The sequence below is a fragment of the Pleurodeles waltl genome, chromosome 6, assembly GCF_031143425.1.
Source record: "Pleurodeles waltl isolate 20211129_DDA chromosome 6, aPleWal1.hap1.20221129, whole genome shotgun sequence".
In the NCBI taxonomy this organism is placed as follows: domain Eukaryota; kingdom Metazoa; phylum Chordata; class Amphibia; order Caudata; family Salamandridae; genus Pleurodeles; species Pleurodeles waltl.
Window position 1 is genome coordinate 1,522,846,097 of NC_090445.1, and position 18,818 is coordinate 1,522,864,914.

Consider the following 18,818-nt stretch of genomic DNA (forward strand, 5'->3'; position numbering starts at 1 on the left):
TCCCGAGTGGATGGAGTTTATAAGTGAGTTCGTGTTCGGTGTGCTGAGTTTTTCACATGCGGTGAGCACGTGGTCGGCGGTGGTGGTTGATGGGATACTGAGGAGGTCGGAGGATTGGGGCTCGAAGTTTCTATTGATGGTTTCTATCTTGTTGTGGAAGTGTTCAGCGAGGACATTGCAGAGTTCCTTTGAAGATGCAATAGAGTTTTTGGTAGCTGACTGGCAGACTTACTCTCTGACGATGGTAAAGTTGGTTTGGTTGGATCTGGTCTCAATAATGTGGGTCAGGGCCTCTCGCTTTCTGGCTTTGATCTGGTAGTGGTAGTCCATAAGGGCCAATTTGAAGGAGGCTCAGTTGGTGTGGTTCTTGCTGGTGAGGCATCTTCTTTCCAGTAGTTTGCACCTGCGTTTTGATGTGCTGAGTTCCGGGGTGTACCAGCTGGCTTGTTTGAAGGGTCTGGATTTTGGCTGGGAAAGTAGGCGCGACCAGGTTACGAGTGCTGGTGATCCAGTTGGTAAAGTTCTATACTGCCTGATCCAAGTCTGTGGTGACATTAAGTTGTGCGTTGCTAAAGGCGTCAGTCCATTGTTGCTGGGTGACCTTGGTCCAGCTATAGAAGGGGGCGCTTTGGCAGATGGGATGGGGCTGGGAGGTCTGGAGAGGGTGAAGTGTACGATAGAGTTGTCCGGACAGGTTAGTTCTGACGTGGGGCTGAATCTGTTTCTGTTGCTGGGTGTGAATATCGGGTCCAGCATGAGTCCTGCTTTGTGCGTGGGGTCACTGACCAGCTGCTTGAGGCCGATGTTGTACAATCTTTCCAGAAGGTCAGTGGAGTATTGTCTAGGTGGAAGGTGAGGTCTCCCAGGAAGATGTAGTACTCAGACTTAATAAAGAGAGGGGTGAATAATTCAGTGATGGCATAGTTGAGGCCGGTTCTTGGTCCTGGAGGTCCGTAACAGAGGATGTCTTTGATGGTGGTGTTGTCGTCGGTGTGGAGCTGGAAGTTCACGTGTTTAATGATTGGTGTGCTTTTGTCACTGGTGATGGTGCAGTTGATGGATTCCTTGTGTACGATGCCGCCTCCGTGTATGTTGGTGCGGTCAGGGTTTCATTTTGTAGCAAGTGGTTGTTGCTGTGGCAATGTCCGTGGGTAAGCCAGGTCTCTGTAATGAAGGTTACGTCAAGGGCAAGGGTGGAGATGGTGTCCCACACATCAGTTGCATGTTTACAGCGCCAGCAGGAGGCATCTGAGTTGTTCCGGCGAGGTCTCGGTCAGCGGTGATGGAGAGGTGTTGGTGGCTGAAGTGGTGGTTGGTCCTGTGGTGGAGTAGTACCGTCAGTGGATGAAGGTGAATGGTCCAGTCGTGCAGCGGGCGATGTGAGGCAGCAGTTGTGATTGTATCCGTGCTCCAGAGCACAGAGGTCCAAGAAGGAGTATCTGTGGGAGTGAGTAGGGCCAAGGTTGCTGATGCTGGGCGCTGTCCAGGTGCAGACGGGTACAAATAGGCTTGCCTTTGGCGCACAAGTGGCGCGCCGACTGTGCAGTTGTGCAGCAGCCTCCAAAAGTAGTTCTGGGAGGTGAGAGGACTTGGCAGGGGAGGCAGGAGGGATGCGGATGGGAGAAGAAAAGCAGAAAAAAGCAGGGCGAGGGGGATGCCAAGTTAAAAGTAAGTAAGCAAACAACAAAATTTCAAAATGCAGACAACAACAGAATACAGAAATAATAGTAACCTTCAGAGGAAAAATAGAACAGAGCTAACCTACAGGGGCAAAACAGAATACAGAAATAATAGTAACCTTCAGAGGTAAAATAGAACAGAGCTAACCTACAGGGGCAAAACAAAAAGGAACTGTAATTACCAATTATTGGTGAGACTGTCCAGGCGGGCAGCAGGACTGAACCGGCGGCCTCGTGGGCTGCAGGCTAGGCTGCAAACACAAGGAGATGGGCAGAGGCAGCTGGGGAGAGGCGCAGAGACTGGTGTCAGAGACTTTCCCTATAATGTGGCACACTCAGGCAATTGCCTGGGCAGCATGACCCTTACATCCAAGCAAACTAGGTCATCAAAGATTGATTGCCTGATTGTCAGAGTATCACTTTCTAAAATAAACTTTAAAAGTCATTAGCAGACCTAAGCTGCTATTAAGATTAATTTAAGCACCTCAAAAACCGCCTTCAGGGTGCTTGCACTTAGTAATTAAAATACAGAGTTTATTCTTTAAATAAAAAGGTAATGGTTTGGTGTCCCTGCCCTCACACCGAGCACATAAATTCATTATCTTACAAAAAACACAAGTAAAACGTAATAGCTCATTGGCAACGAAAAGTGCATATTTGAAATGTAATAACTTAAGTAACTTGCAATTTGTTTTGTAATGTTTTCATGTGATTTGCAATGTGTAAAAATGACACTGGATGTGCACGTGTATGCTTGCCAGTAAGGTGGAGGTATTTGGAGACACACTTGGCAACTGTCACCAAGGGCCAGCTCTGATGACAAGACCTTGTTTTATGTCTACTCTGATTAGATCTTGCAAAAAAACTAACCTTTCATATCACCCCTAGGTTCTGGGTACTATTGATGTGGTTCCAGAGAGAATCAAATAATGTTTCCAGCTTGTGGACACCTTTAGAATTTCAAGTCCAAGGATAAATGCTGCCCCAGTCTTCCAATATCTACCTCCTCTTATTTCAGACTTACAGTCCAAGAGATGACGCTACTAAGAGCTTATCTCTGGCTGCAACAGGGGCTTTGATGTCTCATTGTCTTCTCTGGGGCTATTCCACTCTGCACTTTCTCGCAAAGTTCACTCCTATCTAGTTGGGGAAGGTTTTCCCTCTGCTATTACCACTTGGAACTGTTTATCATTAATGTATGGCTGCTCTCTGTAGTTCCAAATGGCAGTGCTCTACAGCTCAGTATGGTGTCTCCATCTTGTGCACCTCTGTCCTAGCCAGCATCTCAAGACCTTCAGACAGATAGACAGACTCTTTCCTCTAGGAGGTATACAGCCAGTCCAGCCAACGGAAAGTTTGCAGGAATTCTACAACTGCCATTTTTTCCTTGAACTAAAGAAGTATGAAGGGTTCTGCCCTATACTGAAGTTCTATGATCTATATTAGTTCTTCATCTGTAGCAATTCGTAATGCTCATACTGACACAGGCCCTGATGGCCTTCTAGAAGGCTTTTGTGTAGTGGACCTCTAGAATGGCTACTTTCATCTACCTCTCTTACAGTAAAAAAAGCCATACCTCTGTTTCACAATGGGCAACAGATACTATTCCTGCAAGGAAATTCCTTTGGACATTAATGCAAAGCCTTGAGACTTCACAAAGATCCTCTTAGAAGAAGCTGCCTTTTCACAGATGCAGAAACCCACTAGCCCTAGTAGGATGATCACTTGCAATGTTTTGACAAAGAAGCTTCCCAAGTCCAACCTAATCCTTGTTCTCAAAATCTAACTCTGACTTGGGTTGTCTGCCAGCTTCTCAAAATCCTTGCTTGCTCCATCGTGGGGATCTAGTTAGTTTTGATCAATAAGGATGATGGACTCTCAAAGGCCTTCCTTCCCCAGAGAGCGTTTTGGCCATAGTCTCAACACCATGTATAAGATTATCAACAGTCAAAACAAATTAGAGAGGTACCCCTTATACTCCCAAAGGGACAGGGTTGAGGTATATACACAAACAAGAAAATGTTCCCTTTGGTAATTATTATAAACCAATAAAATCAAGATGTATTGCTGATACACAATTGTTATAAAAGATGACTAACAGCTTATTTATAGCCGTATAAACCCTTATTAGAAATTAATAACCTAGTTGGACCACAACGTGTAATCATTGTTTTTTATTTGCTTACAATAAATATACATCATGCCTCAGTAATAAATATTACATTTAAATTCTATAATGAAAAATTGTCACCCACTTGCATTAAAACCATATAAGTCAACACTTAAAAACTACATTCCCGATATACAATCTGAAGTGCTATTTCACACGTGCATTCCAAAAAATGAAAAGAGTAGAACTATCTCCTAAACACGCTAAAAGACTGTCGAAACATTTTTGTGGTAGTCTAGGACACACTGCACTTGGGGCAAGATGTATCAAACATTTTGTGATCGCAAAAATGCATTTTGGTATGTAACAAGTCGACTTTGCGATTCAGTAAGTTGTTACCGAATCGCAAATTGGATTTGCAACTACATACCGATTAGGTATTAGGAAAGGGCGTGTCAAGGGCTTCCCTTCCTACTACCGAATCGCAGAGGTATGTATGATTGTTTTGTGACTGTGAATGCGGTCACAAAACAATCACAGTTACCACCAATTTCAAATTGGTGGTAACCAATTTGCAAATGGGGAGGGGTCTCAAGGGACCCCTTCCCCTTTGCGAATGCATGGAAAAACGTTTTTTAAGAGCAGGCGGTGGTCCGTGGGACCACTGCCTACTCTTAAAAAATGAAAAGAAAACTTTTAATTTAAAATTTTTAAATGCATCCCGTTTTCCTTTAAGGAAGACGGGCTGCATTTAAAAAAAAAAGATTGCTTTATTGAAAAGCAATCAGAGACATGGTGGTCTGCTGAGCCCAGCAGGCCACCATCCCTGTGATTGTAGCCATTCGAAATAGCTTGCAAATTGAGACCTACCTCATGAATACTAATGAAGTAGGTCCATTCACGAGCCCTTGCAAATCGCAGTATGAAACTCCTGGAGTTTCATACATTCCAATAGTGATTACTTAATTGCGATTCGCAAAACATCACAATTAGGTAATCACTATTGTAAAGATTGCTGCATCTGGCCCTTAGTGTTTAGGGTCACTAGCCTCTTAGTTTGGGTAAGGTGGGGTCTGCCATAGCCTTTAGTGGAGGCTCCTCTGTTTGGGCAGAGGAGCGTCGCCCCCTCGCCAGCAGCTGCAAAACCTTTTTAAAAAAAAGATAATAAACTATGTTTATTATTGTTTTCTTTGAAGGGGGTGGGGCCATGGGGTGATGTGCACTGAGGGGAAGTGCTCAGCACTCCTATTTCAGAGCGCATGTGTGTTTGGCTGGCCGCCTCAGGCCGGCCAAACACACATGCACGATAGGCTCTCTCCAGCCCACCAACACAGTTGCTGGGCTGGAGAGAGCCTGCACAGGCTCCCAGTCTGCCTGGGCACTCCCAGCAGCACCAGGATTGGCGCAGGGCAGGCTGGGAGCCTGTCCCTGCAGAGCCAGAGGAGTGTCGAGGAACAGAGGAGCAGTAAAGAGGTATGTGTGTTTTTTTGTAATTAAATTTGATGTTTATTCCCTCCCGCCTCCCCCCTGTGCCTCTCCGCACCACCCCTTCCACAGCCCACGAGCCGCTACTGATAGGCCTTTCTCCTGACCTTTAGGGAGTCTAGTTACTTAGAGTAGATAGGAGCACTCACACTACTCTAGGTAGAATGTCTTCAGTGGAAAACACAGCTCAGGTCCCAGACTCTCAATATGAGGGCTGCACTTTTCAGGAGTTGAGGGAGATGTGTGCTTTCAAGAAGTTGAAGACAGGGAGAAATCCCAACAAGAATCTGCATCTGGGATTACTACTCCAAGCTGACTGGGAGAACTTAGGAAGCCAGGAGGAAGAGGAAGTAGAGACTGACCCTCCAACCTTGGAGAGGGTAGATTTAGGCTACACTGGGGAGGGTCAGGAAGAAACTGGGGAACACCATAGCCCTGTTAGGAGCACTGCAGGTAGTGTAAGGGGGGGGCACTCAAGCAGACCTACTTTTACTCCTAGAGAGTTGAACAGAGGGTCTCCAGGAGGAGGGACAGGTCCTCCCCATCTGTCAATGCCCATGTTTCATCAGTATATGATAGGACACACCACTCTAATATGGGGGGGGGGGTCCCTGGACAGGGGATTCGACAGATTGAAATTAGACTAGGCCAAACCGAGACTGCAGCAGCAGTTAGCCCTAGAAAGGGAGGCTCTGGCAGTGGAGCGGGAGAGACAGGTTTTGGGGCTAGCTCCCCATAGTGGCAGCAACAATAACTTTAGGGACACCAGGGAGTACTCCTACGACTCTAGGAACCTGAGTAAGATAGTCCCATCTTACAAGGTGGGAGATGACATCCACAAGTGGTTCACTGCCTTGGAGAGGTCCTGCAAAGTACAAAGGGCCCCCCCAAAGACAGTGGGCAGCAACCGTGTTGCTTTCCTTCTCTGGCAAGGGCAGAGACAAACTCCTCACTCTCAGAGAGGAAGATGCAGATGATTACCAAGCACTCAATAATGCACTCCTGGGTTTGAGCTATCTACAGAACAATACAGGATCAAGTTCAGGGAGACTAAAAAACAGTCGTCCCAGGATTGGGTAGATTTTTTGGACTGCTCCATTAAAGCTCTGGGAGGCTGGTTGCATGGAAGCAAAGTAAGTGACTATCAGGGCTTGTACAATCTAATTTTAAGAGAGCGCATTCTTAACAATTCTGTTTCTGATTAGCTGCATCAGTACCTGGTGTACTCTGATCTGAACTCTCCCCAAGAATTTAGAAAGAAGGAAGGCAAATGGGTTCCCACAAGGGTGGGTAGGAAAGCTCCCACTGAGGGTGACCACAAGAAAAAGGATACTGGTAAGAATCAGGACAAGTGTGAGAACAAACATAAAGAAAAAAATATTCATCAGGCCTACAAAACTCTTCTGGGGTGGATCTTAGTCATATTCCTCTTCCCACAAGAAACCTTTGTGCTACATTTATAGACAACCAGGCCAGGGTCACAATGGTGATTGAAAAACTGGTGTCACCTAAACAACACCTACATGGGCACACATATCAAGTGGCTGATACTCACAACAACAGTCAGTGCACCCCACTGCAGTTGTTGATTTTAGCTGGCGGGGGTTACCGGCCCAAAGAAAGTTGTAGTGTCCTCTGATCTACCTGTAGAGTGTGTGTTGGGTAATGACTTGGAGACTTCAGCTTGGGCTGGCAGTAAGGACCCCACTCCTGAGGGAGAGGACCCTACTCCTTGGGTAGAACCTACACCAGAGGAGCTTAAAGCTGACACCGCTGAGCTCTTAGGTGCAGGGGGGGGGGCACCAGGGATGAACTCGGTTTACAACAGCAAGCCTGCCCTACTTTAGAAAGTTTCAGGCCGCAAGCTGCAGCACAAGAAGCAGGAAAGTCAGTGGACCCAATAGGGTCTACTGGGAAAACAACCTCCTCTATTCGGAAGCAAGGGACCCTAAACCTGGTGCCACCAGGAGATTGGTCATCCTTCTGAAATGTAGGGAGTTACTGTTAACTTTGGCCCATGACATTCCCCTTGCAGGACAATTGGGGCAAAGCAAGACTTAGGACAGACTTGTTCCTCACTTTCACTGGCCCCACATGTTTGAAGACACCGAGGAGGTTTGTCACTCCTGATTGAACCATCAAGCCAGTGGCAAGACAAGTAGCACTCCAAGGCCTCGTTAATCCCACTACAAGTGGTTGGGGTGCCCTTTGAGATAGTTGAGGTGGATGTTGCTGGCCCCCTGGACCATCCCACTGCATCTGAGAACAGGTTTATAAGGTGGGGTGGACCATGCCACCAGGTACCCAGAGACAATACCTCTTAGGACCACTACAGCCCCTGCAGTGGCCAAGGCCCTCCTGGGAATCTTCTCCAGGGTGGATGTTCCTAGAGAGGTGCTGTCAGACAGAGGTGCAAACTTCATGTATGCTTACCTTAAAGCCATGTAGAATGAGTGAGATGTCACTTCACCATCCATACCATCCTTTCAAATGACATTTCCTAGTGGAAATTCTATATATTTTTTTTAAAGAACAAGCATTATTTTATTTTCTGAGTACAGAACCATACTGTCCCTTTGTTTCAGTTTTTTTAATGATATGCCTCGGTCTTTCTCTAGGTGTAGTGGTGGCTTCTGACCATACCCTTTAGCCAGCGTCCATGTATACACATGGTCTGGAGCAATGGAGCTGAATGCAGGGCAATGCCTTTGGATACACCCCGCACCCATTTGCCTTATTTTTACGTTTTAACACCCATATGAGGATTGCAGGCTTAATATATGACCATTGCTATGCTGTGAGATCCATATATAGCTACCTATCTGTAATACTACATGATAGTGACCATAACAAATGTTCACAGCAATGGCCTTCCAATGGAATGAGCTAGAAACCCAGATATTAAATTGGTTGCTGGGAGGGGGAGGGGGGCTAAATAACTCTCATTCAACCTAATAAACAGAAATTGAATTTGTTAACCTGATTCATTGATACTTTGCATATTAACAGCCAAAATATACAAAAGAATAAACCTTTGCATCTTGTGAAACCCCTTGTTGTATGCAAATACCTTGAAAACTGCCTAACACCAAACCACTAAACCACAAGAAGGCCCTGTTATGTGAAAAGTAGTCTTGTCAATCCATGTTTGGTGTAATTCCATTCAGCCACTTGTGCTGTAGCAGAAAGCAATTTTTTATAATGTAATAGAAATGGGAAATGCTACTTTTAGATCATGTCAAGTAATGTTGTTTTTCCTACACTAGTCTGTATGACGTTTTAATGACCTGATACATTTTGTAGAGTTCTGTCAAATGGTGCCCATATTTTAGAAAATAAAAAACACCATTTCCTACTGAACATAACTATCACACAGTAGCAAATAGTGGCTTTGCACACAGATAATGCACTGAGCATTTGGCGATTGTTGGAGGGCTAAACCTACATGAATGGCATTAGGACCTCAGCTATGCTGGTTTAGGCCTCTTCCACTGTAAGTGCTTACAATCATAACGCATATATTGTAGGGTGAAATAAAGTTGTGTTCAATGGGTCAACTTCTACACTACAGTTCCTCACCACTCCACCCCCTATTTATTTCACAAACAAACTTTGTCCCCTCACAGACTACATTCTACTCACAATGTGCAGGGTGGCCCAGGGGCTTGAAAAATAGCTAGCACAGACTGCAGCCAGGCTGCTAGTGGCCTCTCAGTCCATCCCTGGAAAGAGAACATTCAACAGAACTAAAATGCAAACAGCAAAACAGCTGAATTTGACGCACAGGGTGTAGGATATGGGAGCGGAGGCAGCAAAGTTGTTCAATAGTAGAGGCACAAAACATTTTGGATAACAACAAAGAATGGGCAGAGAGATATTTTATTAACTAGGTTTTAGTCTAGTGCTATGCTCCCTCTGTGCTGCAAACAGTACTACTGTACTTGACCCAGTTCTCAGTGCTAAGTGTTCTCGGTTCTTTGTTCTTTGTCCCGCAGGGGTGGTAGGCGCATGGCTGTATCCTGTGCACACTAATCTGCTGGTTCTGCGTGTTCTCTTACATGTTTTGTATTCCCAATCTGGATCCACTGCTCTCTTACTACAGAGCTCTACATCTCTGAACTGTGCTCTACCCTGCTGACACCATAGTGCTGCTGACAGAAGGAGAAATATCTGTGGTAAGGTTAGGGAGTCAGTGCACAATTAGACTCTCCTAATCATGGAGGTAGAAGAGAGAAAACTGACTAAAAAACACACACCTGTGTATTAAGGTAGGCGTCATAGGGTATGATGCTCATGTTAAAATAGAAAGACTGCTTTTCAGTCTGAAACTCACAAACAATGAATGAGTTTGTTTCACGGCGTAGAATTAAGGCTCAAATTGTGCATACCCGTCCCCTGTTATGAGTGTATATCTTATGGTGAAAACCCTCAATTCAGCCCACATCTTACTGAGTGATACCTGACTATGATGCTCACATTGAGTAAATGGTAGAAATGGTCTGATCCACATCCCCTTTCAGTATTATCATTTTATGTATACTTTACCCTGCTAGGGCGAGACTTCTAAAGTTGTGAATAATCCAAAACTATAAAGGATAGTGGGGGCAGTATAAAATTCTTATTTAGAGGCATGGCATCAAAGAAATCCCATTAACATGCTAAAAAACCCAGACCAAATGAAGGCCAGTTTACACTTTGCTTCATACATAAGAGAGGGTAAGTGAACTGGAATGAGGGATAGAAGAGTAACCCGTGTGTTGTCAGCATTGCTGAGGGTATTATCAAAATACTTCAATAAAACCTTTGGAGCAAGCCTGATAGTTTTCTTGTTTATTCAACTTGTAAATTGTGGAGGATCTACATAATATAAGATGCACAAGGATTATCCACTTTTGTTGAATTCATTTCTCTAGCTCAGGAAAAAAGAACAATGTTTAAAAGCATTTTAAAACCCACCTAACCAATAAAGTTTACACTAACAAAACGAAATACAAAAATAAAAAGTATTTCGATTTAAAGGTAAAAATAAAGATGTATTATTTTGAATATTGATTCTATGTCTGGAACGGAGGCTTCGGATTATGCTTCTCTTCCTTTACTGAATCAAACACAGCAGCCAAAGAGTTAAAACATTAAAACTACAACTCCCATAAACATTTGTAGTCCAGGCTGCCCAATCCCAGGCAAGCCTCAGCTATAAGTGTCACCATAAAAACTGAACTTCCTCTTTCTTTGCTGCTGCGCAGCCGAAGTTAAGTCCTGTTTTCTCTTTACTAACTTTTATGCTTGGTGTAAAGTATTGTAATTTAATTGGTGTTAACGGCCTGTGGAGCGGGAGCGGGGCTGAACGGCGCCAGAGGAGGCGGCGGTCTTTTGAACCACTCGCCTTTGATGTTCGATGCGCGGTCGGAGGCTTATTTGGCTGCCTCCGATCGCGCGCTGCATGTTGCACTGCTTTCATGCCGGCTGCGCGGTTTTCTTTGATGTTCCCGCGGCAAGGCTTCAGTGCAGAGTTACCGGTCTCCCTGGAGACCGAGCTGGCACTGGCTCTTAGGAGAGAGCAGTCTGCTCTCTATTTCTAGCTTTTGGTTCCTTCGCACCGGCAGGAGTTGGAGCTGGGGTTTTTCTTCAGAATCCTGGCTCGTGCTGCACGCGAGTGAAGAGAAAAAGCACATTCTGCCCCCAGAACGACCGACAGGGTGAATAAACGTTGAAGGCTTGGCCTAGGAGGTCAGCAGGTTTTCCCTCCACTAGATTTGGCCGATTTTGAGGTCTATTTTAGACTCCATAAATAAACTGGTGATTTACCTGCCGGGGTTTCATCCCCCCTTGAACTCTGTTTGTCTCCTGCCATGGCTTATTTTGCTGGGATGAAGAGTACTATCAGGAGGAGGTTGAAGCACCTGTACCTGAACAGATGGAGGAGAGATTGGTTCAGGCTCTTGGGCACCATGTTCAGGATTCTGTTAACCAGGCCTTGATTAGGGCCCTGAAACCGTTTACTGTACCTTTGGTCCGATATGGACGGAGAGAATTGATGGGGCCTATTCCCACTGGATCAGGGGCCAGAAAGCCTTCACCCAGAGAGGCTGGTTTGTCCAGTAAGGGTTCTTTGAATCCGCTGTCTTTAGCAGAGATTCTGGCCCAGATGGCATCGGCGGTGATCAATGATCACGAATATAGTTCAGACCTTCAACCACCCTCTGAAAATGTCATTTTCCCTTCGGGGGCACCTAGAGAGTTTTCACAATCATCTGATTCCCACTCAGATTCAGATATTTCTGAACCCAAAATAGGGGGCAAACGGAAAGCCAAACATTATTCTGCGGACGAAGTTACCCCTCATGGGAACTTACTTTTCGATCCAGAGAACATTGTTCATCCCAGATCCACGGACTGGGTGCCTTGTGCTGAGGTGGCCCATTACGTACAAGATAGGTTACGCAAGGGCTTCAATAAAGATATTCGTAGCACTCTCCGATTGGAATGCCCTCGACCCTCTCTGCAGGGCAATGTGGCTGACACTCCGGAGCTGGATCCCAGTGTTGCAACTTCTTAAAAAACGTTTACCAAAGATCCCAAAAAAGGACTTGACCGCGCCTAGAAGGGATGTCAAGACAAGATGCTGGATCTGTCCGGTGCCATTACTAAAATCCTTGAGTTGGCAGTTCAGGCTAAAGAAACTAACACTATTCTTGACCCTCAAACTGTAATGGAATGGGCCCAAAGAGCCATTTGCCTTCTCGGAAACACAAACTGCGCCATGTCTACTGAACGCAGGAAATCGTTTCTTATGCGAATCGATCCAAAATTGTCGGAACTTGCTCCCTCTGAGGCGGGCCCCTTGGCCAATGTTCCCCTGTTCGGAGAGAAATACGTTAAAGATTTGGGTAAATATGTCTCTACTTTTACGGCCCTTGACAAAGCCCAGTCCTCCATGAAGCAGATGTTCACAGGTGGCCTTTTTACCAGGGCCGGACGTTACCGAGGTCGAGCGTCAGGCCGTGGTTTCCAGCAGACCTCCCCCAACTACGCCCCTAGAGGTCAAGGATACTATCAATCCTCCGGATTATACCCTCCCAGAGATAGAAGAGGCCGTGGCCGCGGCTTCAGAGGACGAGGAGCCGAGCGCTCTCAAGATTCCAATAATTCAGGTGAGAATTATTCATTTTTCGGAAGTGATTCTTGGGGGAAGATTGGAGCGTCACGCTCAAGCATGGGCCCGTATCTCTCAAGACTCTTGGGTTCTTCAGACAGTCAGGGGCTACAGGTTAGACTTTTACTCAGACCGTTCCAGAGTCATCCTCCTCTCCCTCTCCATTTTTCCCTAGCAGAAAGCAGTTTTATAGACGCAGAAATCGACAGCCTCCTCCTCAAGGAGGCGATTGTCCCCGCTGTTAAACGGTTTTGTCTGTACTATTCTTCTCGTTCCAAAAAAAGAGAAGGGCTTTTAGCTAGTGTTGAATCTGAGAGACTTCAACCAATGGATAGTCTACTGTCATTTCAAGATGGAGGGTATCCACATGTTACGCGATCTCCTTCAAGAAAAAGATTGGCTAGTGCGTTTAGACCTAAAAGACGCTTATCTGTCAGTCCCAATTTTCGCCCCGCATCGGCGTCTTATTCAGTTCCAATGGAGGCACCAATGGTTAGAGTTCAAAGTCCTCCCCTTTTGCCTTTCATCCGCCCCGTGGTGTTTCACGAAACTTCTCCGTCCGGTGGCCCAGTTCTTTCGAGAACGAGGCGTGCGCCTCATTATTTATCTCGACGATCTTTTGATCATAGCTCAGTCCAGGGAGTTAGTCCTGTGGCATCTCTCTTGGACAATTCAGATCCTTCAAGACCTAGGTTTCCTAATCAACAGCGAGAAGTCTGTGACATCTCCAACGCAGTGTATAGAATTCTTAGGTTTTCAAGAAGATTCAGTTCTAGCGCAACAGAGGTTACCCCTGGCAAAGCGTACTGCTATCAAGAAAGAGTTACAGGAAGCCCTTGCCTCTCCGACTATATCCTTGCGTATTTTTGCCCGGTTGGTGGGGCTTCTGGCCTTCTCCATTCAGGCGATTTTTCCGGGCCCGTTACATTACAGAGACCTTCAACGTCTCAAGATTTTGCATTTGCACAGGATACTGTCCTATTCGGACCAGATTCCGCTGTCAGAGGAAGCCAAGACAGAGATCGTTTGGTGGCTGACTCACATGGAAGCGTGGAATGGCAGAGCCATTTTCGCCTCCTTACTGGAGATGGTCAGAGAGTCGGATGCCAGCCGTTGGGGCTGGGGAGCTCGTTGTGGCTCGGTGGAGATGGGAGGACGGTGGTCCATGGAGGAGTTGAGACTTCATATCAATTGTTTTGAGCTCCTAGCGGGATCTTTTGCGATCTGGTCGCTGTCCCCCAACAAAGCCAGTTGTTGCATTCTTTTGAGAATGGACAATATCTCGGCGATGAGATACATCAATCGACTGGGGAGAACCAGATCTCATCTGTTGGCGGAGATAGCCAGAGAGTTTTGGCATTTTTGCCTTCAGAATCAGATTCATGTGATAGCGGAATACCTTCTGGGGCGCTCCAATGTGGTAGTGGACTGGAATTCACGTTTCTTGAAAGACAGCAGCGATTGGATGCTGCAAAGCACTATTTTTCAGAACCTCTCAAAGAGATGGGGTCCCTGTGTGACGGATTTGTTTGCATCCCGTCTCAATGCTTAGCTGCCAAACTTTTACAGTTGGAGACCGGATCCGTTGGCAATGGGAACGGACGCTTTTCTTCAGGATTGGTCGCAACATCTTCTCTATGCCTTTCTCCCCTTTTCAATGATTCAGAGGGTCCTTGCTCAAGTAAAGAGGCAATTGGCCGACATCATTTTAGTGACACCACTTTCGAAAGCTCAGGCTTGGTTTCCGGTAGCGATGTCACTAACGTGTGCATCCCCAGTTCTTCTGCCATTGTTCCCGTCTTTTCTTCTGGACCCCTTGGGGGGTCCCTCACCCGCTGGTGATCCAGAATCAACTGAGTCTCATGGCATGGAGACTTTCAGGAGACGTTGGCAAGTGCCGGGAGTTTCAGGGGAAGCTTTGTTCTTTTTGTCCCAATCTTGGGCTCCTTCCACCCACAAGCGATACGAGGCATCCTGGAAGAGATGGATGCAGTGAACGGAGTATTGATCCCTTGGGGGTCCAGATTTCCATGATTGCTAATTTTCTCTCTGAATTGGCTTTGCAGGGTCTCGCTTACAGGACGGTTAATAGCTTTAGGTCTGCTATTTCGGCGGGTCACCCCCATGTGGATGGTAGGCCCGTGGGTGAGCATCCTTTAATTTCTAAAATTCTTCAGGGTATTTGGATGGGTAATCCCCCTCAGGCTCTATATTCGGTTTTGTGGGATGTTAATATTGTTCTTAATTTTCTTAAAACGTGGCCTTGTAACGACGACTTGTCGCGTAAACAATTGTCCGCTAAATTAATGGTTCTGTTAGCCTTATCTCGTGCAGACGTGTTTCGGACGTTAAAGCTTTGGATTTCACAGGTAGAGTATTCACTCCTATGGGAGTTTCTTTCTCAATTTCAAAACGTACAAAAACTGCATCTAGATGTATTTCTTACCCTGCTTTTCCGCATAATCAAAAATTGTGTGTCGTAAAATGTTTGAAAGCTTATGAGAGTTGTACGAGAGAGTCTCGCAGGGACACAGGAGGCCAACTGTTGGTTTCGTTGCAAAAGCCTTTTGGGCCTGTCTCTGCGGCCACTTTGGCCAGGTGGGTTAAGTGGTTGTTGGGAGAAGCAGGCATTGATACCTCTATGTTTGGGGCTCGCTCCATTCGGGGAGCCATGGCTTCTAAATCCTTTGGAGCGGGTTCCAGACTGTAAGACATTATGGCAGCGGCGGATTGGTCTTCGGACAATACGTTTAAAGTTTTTTATCATAAACCTATTGTTGACATAGCTTCTACGGTGGTAAATCAGCTTTAAACTAGCATAATCCGAAGCCTCCATTCCTGACATAGAATAAAAAAAAATACTAGCTAACGCATCAAGAATTTTCAATTCTATTAAGGACACGGAGGCGAGGATTATCTCACCCGTAAAGATTACAAGTTTGTAATGATGATTAACATTATTGTATTCAAAAGCATATTGTAACAATGACATATGTTTCATGTTTTTTCCCCCCTTGAGACTTTTGGTTTTCCAAGAGCACTACTGGTTTGTTCTTTTTCTTTAGGTGCAGTAACTAAAGGCGAATGAATACCTTTCTTCCTGGAGGTCGGAGTTCTATTGCCTGGGGGTTTTCGTTTACATGTTCCGCTGTGAGTTTTAAGACCGGGAGTTGGTTCGTCTTCGCAAAGAAAGAAGAAGTTCCGTTGTTATGGTGACACCTATAGCTGAGGCTTGCCTGGGATTGGGCATCCTGGACTACAAATGTTTATGGGAGTTGTAGTTTTAATGTTTTAACTCTTTGGCTGCTGTGTTTGATTCAGTAAAGGAAGAGAAGCATAATCCTCGCCTCCGTGTCATTAATAGAATTGAAAATTCTTGATCCGTTACCTAGAATTTATTGTATTATATAATAGGTTGGTGAAGTGAAAAAGGATGTCTTCAATGGGCTCTGTAACGGTTATGGTGGTTTGAGTCATCAGCTGGACTGTAACAGACAGGTGAGAAAATTGGAGATTTTTCTCACTGCCACGAAAATATAAAGTAAAGATGTGAATCTGGCACAAGTGCGATAAGGATGTGATATAGCTGGAGACTGTCTTCAGAACAGGGGAATGAAGGTCATTCCCTCCTCAACCCTTTTTCTCTTTCTAAATGAGGTATTTCACCTCTACCCAGGCCCACGTGCCATAGCCAGGTCCAATCAAAAAGTCCCCCTGAAACTCCCCCCCCCCTCTCTTATCCTCCAATTACACCATACTAATATAAGGGCAAGGAGCCCAGAAAACAACCTTTTTTTGTCTGCTCAGGTTCCTGTATTGTTCTGGTCAGGTAAGCCTTGAGAGGCTGGGCCTCTTGGGGTTTTGTTTCTTTCCCCTTGGTTTCCCTGGTTTGGCATTGTGCTGGGCGCTCTGCTGGGGGAACGCATGGAGGTTGGTTTGCTGGGCTTTCCCTTCAAAGGCCTCCTGCTTATGGTTCATTATGCGGTAAGCCCCTGCCTTTTCCACTCTTTTCCAATCTTGCTGAAATCCCCTGTCAGCTAGGCGTGTACGCGGTGTATTCCTGGACTGTTTAGTGAGACAGGGTCTTACCTATTATGTGGTACTGCTGTCCTTCTCCAGGCATCATGGATCCCGACGGCCGCCGCTTTCTCCAGTTGCGAGCACTTGTCAGCACCGGGGAAAAGCGGCTGGCTCCCTCGAGCAATGTGCTTTTGGTTCACAGGGAATTCAGAGGTCTCACTGCGGCTGGCTGGGCACGCGCCTCTCTGGTAGTTGGAGAGTCGTGTGGTTTGCGCCCGGTGTTGTGGGAGGTCAGCGGTGCCCTGTTTCCCATGGTCAGAGAATTGGGCTTCCGTGTTCTAACCCTCCCGTCTACTTCAGACGTGTTCTCTTAGGGTTCAGTATACGATCCTGGGTTATTCCAGGACCATATGCATTCTCAAACAAATCTATATAAATGTTAATATATATTTCAACCAATACGACTCTGCTAATTTCCCATTGATTTTTGTTGAGATATATATTTTTTTCCATAAAACAACTCCCTCTACCTTTGTTTCCCATTACATGTTGGATGTTCTTGATTCCGTGGCCTTCAGCTCTTCGGTTTTGGCTGCTGGAGTTCCATTAGGACTTTAACTCTTCTGTTTGCTTCACTTCTGGTTTGCAATCAAGTTGTTATGCATTTTCCAGTTACTTGTGGCTGTTCTTTTTATGGGGGAGTCAGGTTGTTTGTTCTGCTTTGGTATATCCTCATTTAGTTATGATTGAGTTGAGAAATAGGGTTGAGGTGGTAATGAATTCATTACTTCCCAGTAATTCTCATTACTCCGAATACCGTGTTGCTCGTCCCAATACTTACGTCCCTCCCTCCCCGTTCCTTCCCGGATTTCAACCTTACTCCCTTTTTGTTAAGTTGCTTTGTGACATTCAGGTTGTTTTCTGGGCTCCTTGTCCTTATATTGGTATAGGGTAATTGGAGGATAGGTGAGGGAGAGAAGGAGTTCCAGTGGAACTTTTTTATTGGACCTTGCTAGGATACATGGGACAGGGAGGAGGTGAAATAACACATTTAGTAAGTATTGGGATGAGAAATAGGGTATTCGGAGTAAAGAGAATTACCAGTAAGTAATAAATTCATTATAGGCGCTTGTTATAATTTATTTTTGTTAATTAGACAGGTTTCTTAGAGCTAGTCACACACTTAATGTTAGGGTGTCAGGTACTTTGCTAGAATGTTATGCATTAGGTCTACAGGCATTAAGTCACAGATCCGTGTATTTCACATCAGCGTATATTATTCAGTTTGTGTCAGTAGGAGATGTATTGCTGGAATGGTGGGAACGTTTTCATGACAAGCTGTTTATAGCATTATAAAATCATCTGACCTTAGTAAAGCAGTGTGTGGTCCATTATTCACATGAAACTAGTGATGAACTCAATAACTACAAGCACCTTGCAGCACGCAGGAACACCATTAACCACTGATGCGGACTACGCCCACCAGAGTGCCTGTGTCAATGTTGTCTGGCACAAGAGGTAAATTCAGGCGGTAGACAGCTAGAGATTAATATTCGTCCAGAATATGTCTCATGTAGATAAAGAAACGGACTCATGTAGAGTCACAGTGCTCAAGTACAGCACCATACTCGCACAGGAGTCATAAGTCACAGTGGCAATTTTCCTTTAAAAAAGAACAAGAAATGAAGAGTAGATTGCACAAAGTCAAGTCAACATATAGAGCATGGCAACCTTCTTGGAGCGGACTGGCGCATATTGTGCAACACATACTCTGATGATTAAATATGTTTTTTTGGAAGGAGTCCTGGCAAGATTCTAGAGAAAAAGCAAAAAAACTAAAAACTAAAGAAGCATGCTTTTGAAAGAATTAAACTCGCAATTATAGCAGATGCTATTGCCCCTTTTACTCTCAAGTGTGCCAACTTCTCTGTCATGTGGATATTTTCAATCACATAGATAATCTTGCTGACACATCTCTTCTAGATGCCATGAATTCACTCAATCCACTTCAGTTTGCTACCCATTTGAATCATTTGAAGATCGTATCTTTTATAACTAGAATAACTAGACTGCTCCTCCTTTACACCTCATATAGTTGAACCATGCTGAAATTCCATTTCAGTTCCGGCTGGGTTCTTACCCTTTACCATGGGTTCCATGTTATACTTTACCAATCTTGGACTTATTTCAATCATGATAATTTGTCTATTGTCTATTTGTTTTTTTCAGCTCCCCGGCAGTGAAGAGGGATGTATCTTGAGATGCTACTAGTTTTAATCCTTGCATCACATAAGCTCTTGACACAATTTCCCTTCTCAAAACTAGAATATGAAGCTGTAATCGTCCACGGGCCCCGTGGTGCTCGGGA

The 18,818-nt window shown here is 45.2% G+C and overlaps 1 long non-coding RNA gene across 1 annotated transcript in view; it reads left to right on the forward strand.

Annotated features, from left to right (window-relative positions):
• The window catches only part of LOC138301038 (uncharacterized), a 65,044-nt gene extending 49,274 nt beyond the window's left edge, over window positions 1-15,770 (forward strand). Inside the window, exon 2 of the long non-coding RNA XR_011205054.1 lies at window positions 15,496-15,770. This is a non-coding gene — a long non-coding RNA (uncharacterized lncRNA). The remainder of the gene's footprint in view (window positions 1-15,495) is intronic.
• Window positions 15,771-18,818: the final 3,048 nt, after the last annotated feature.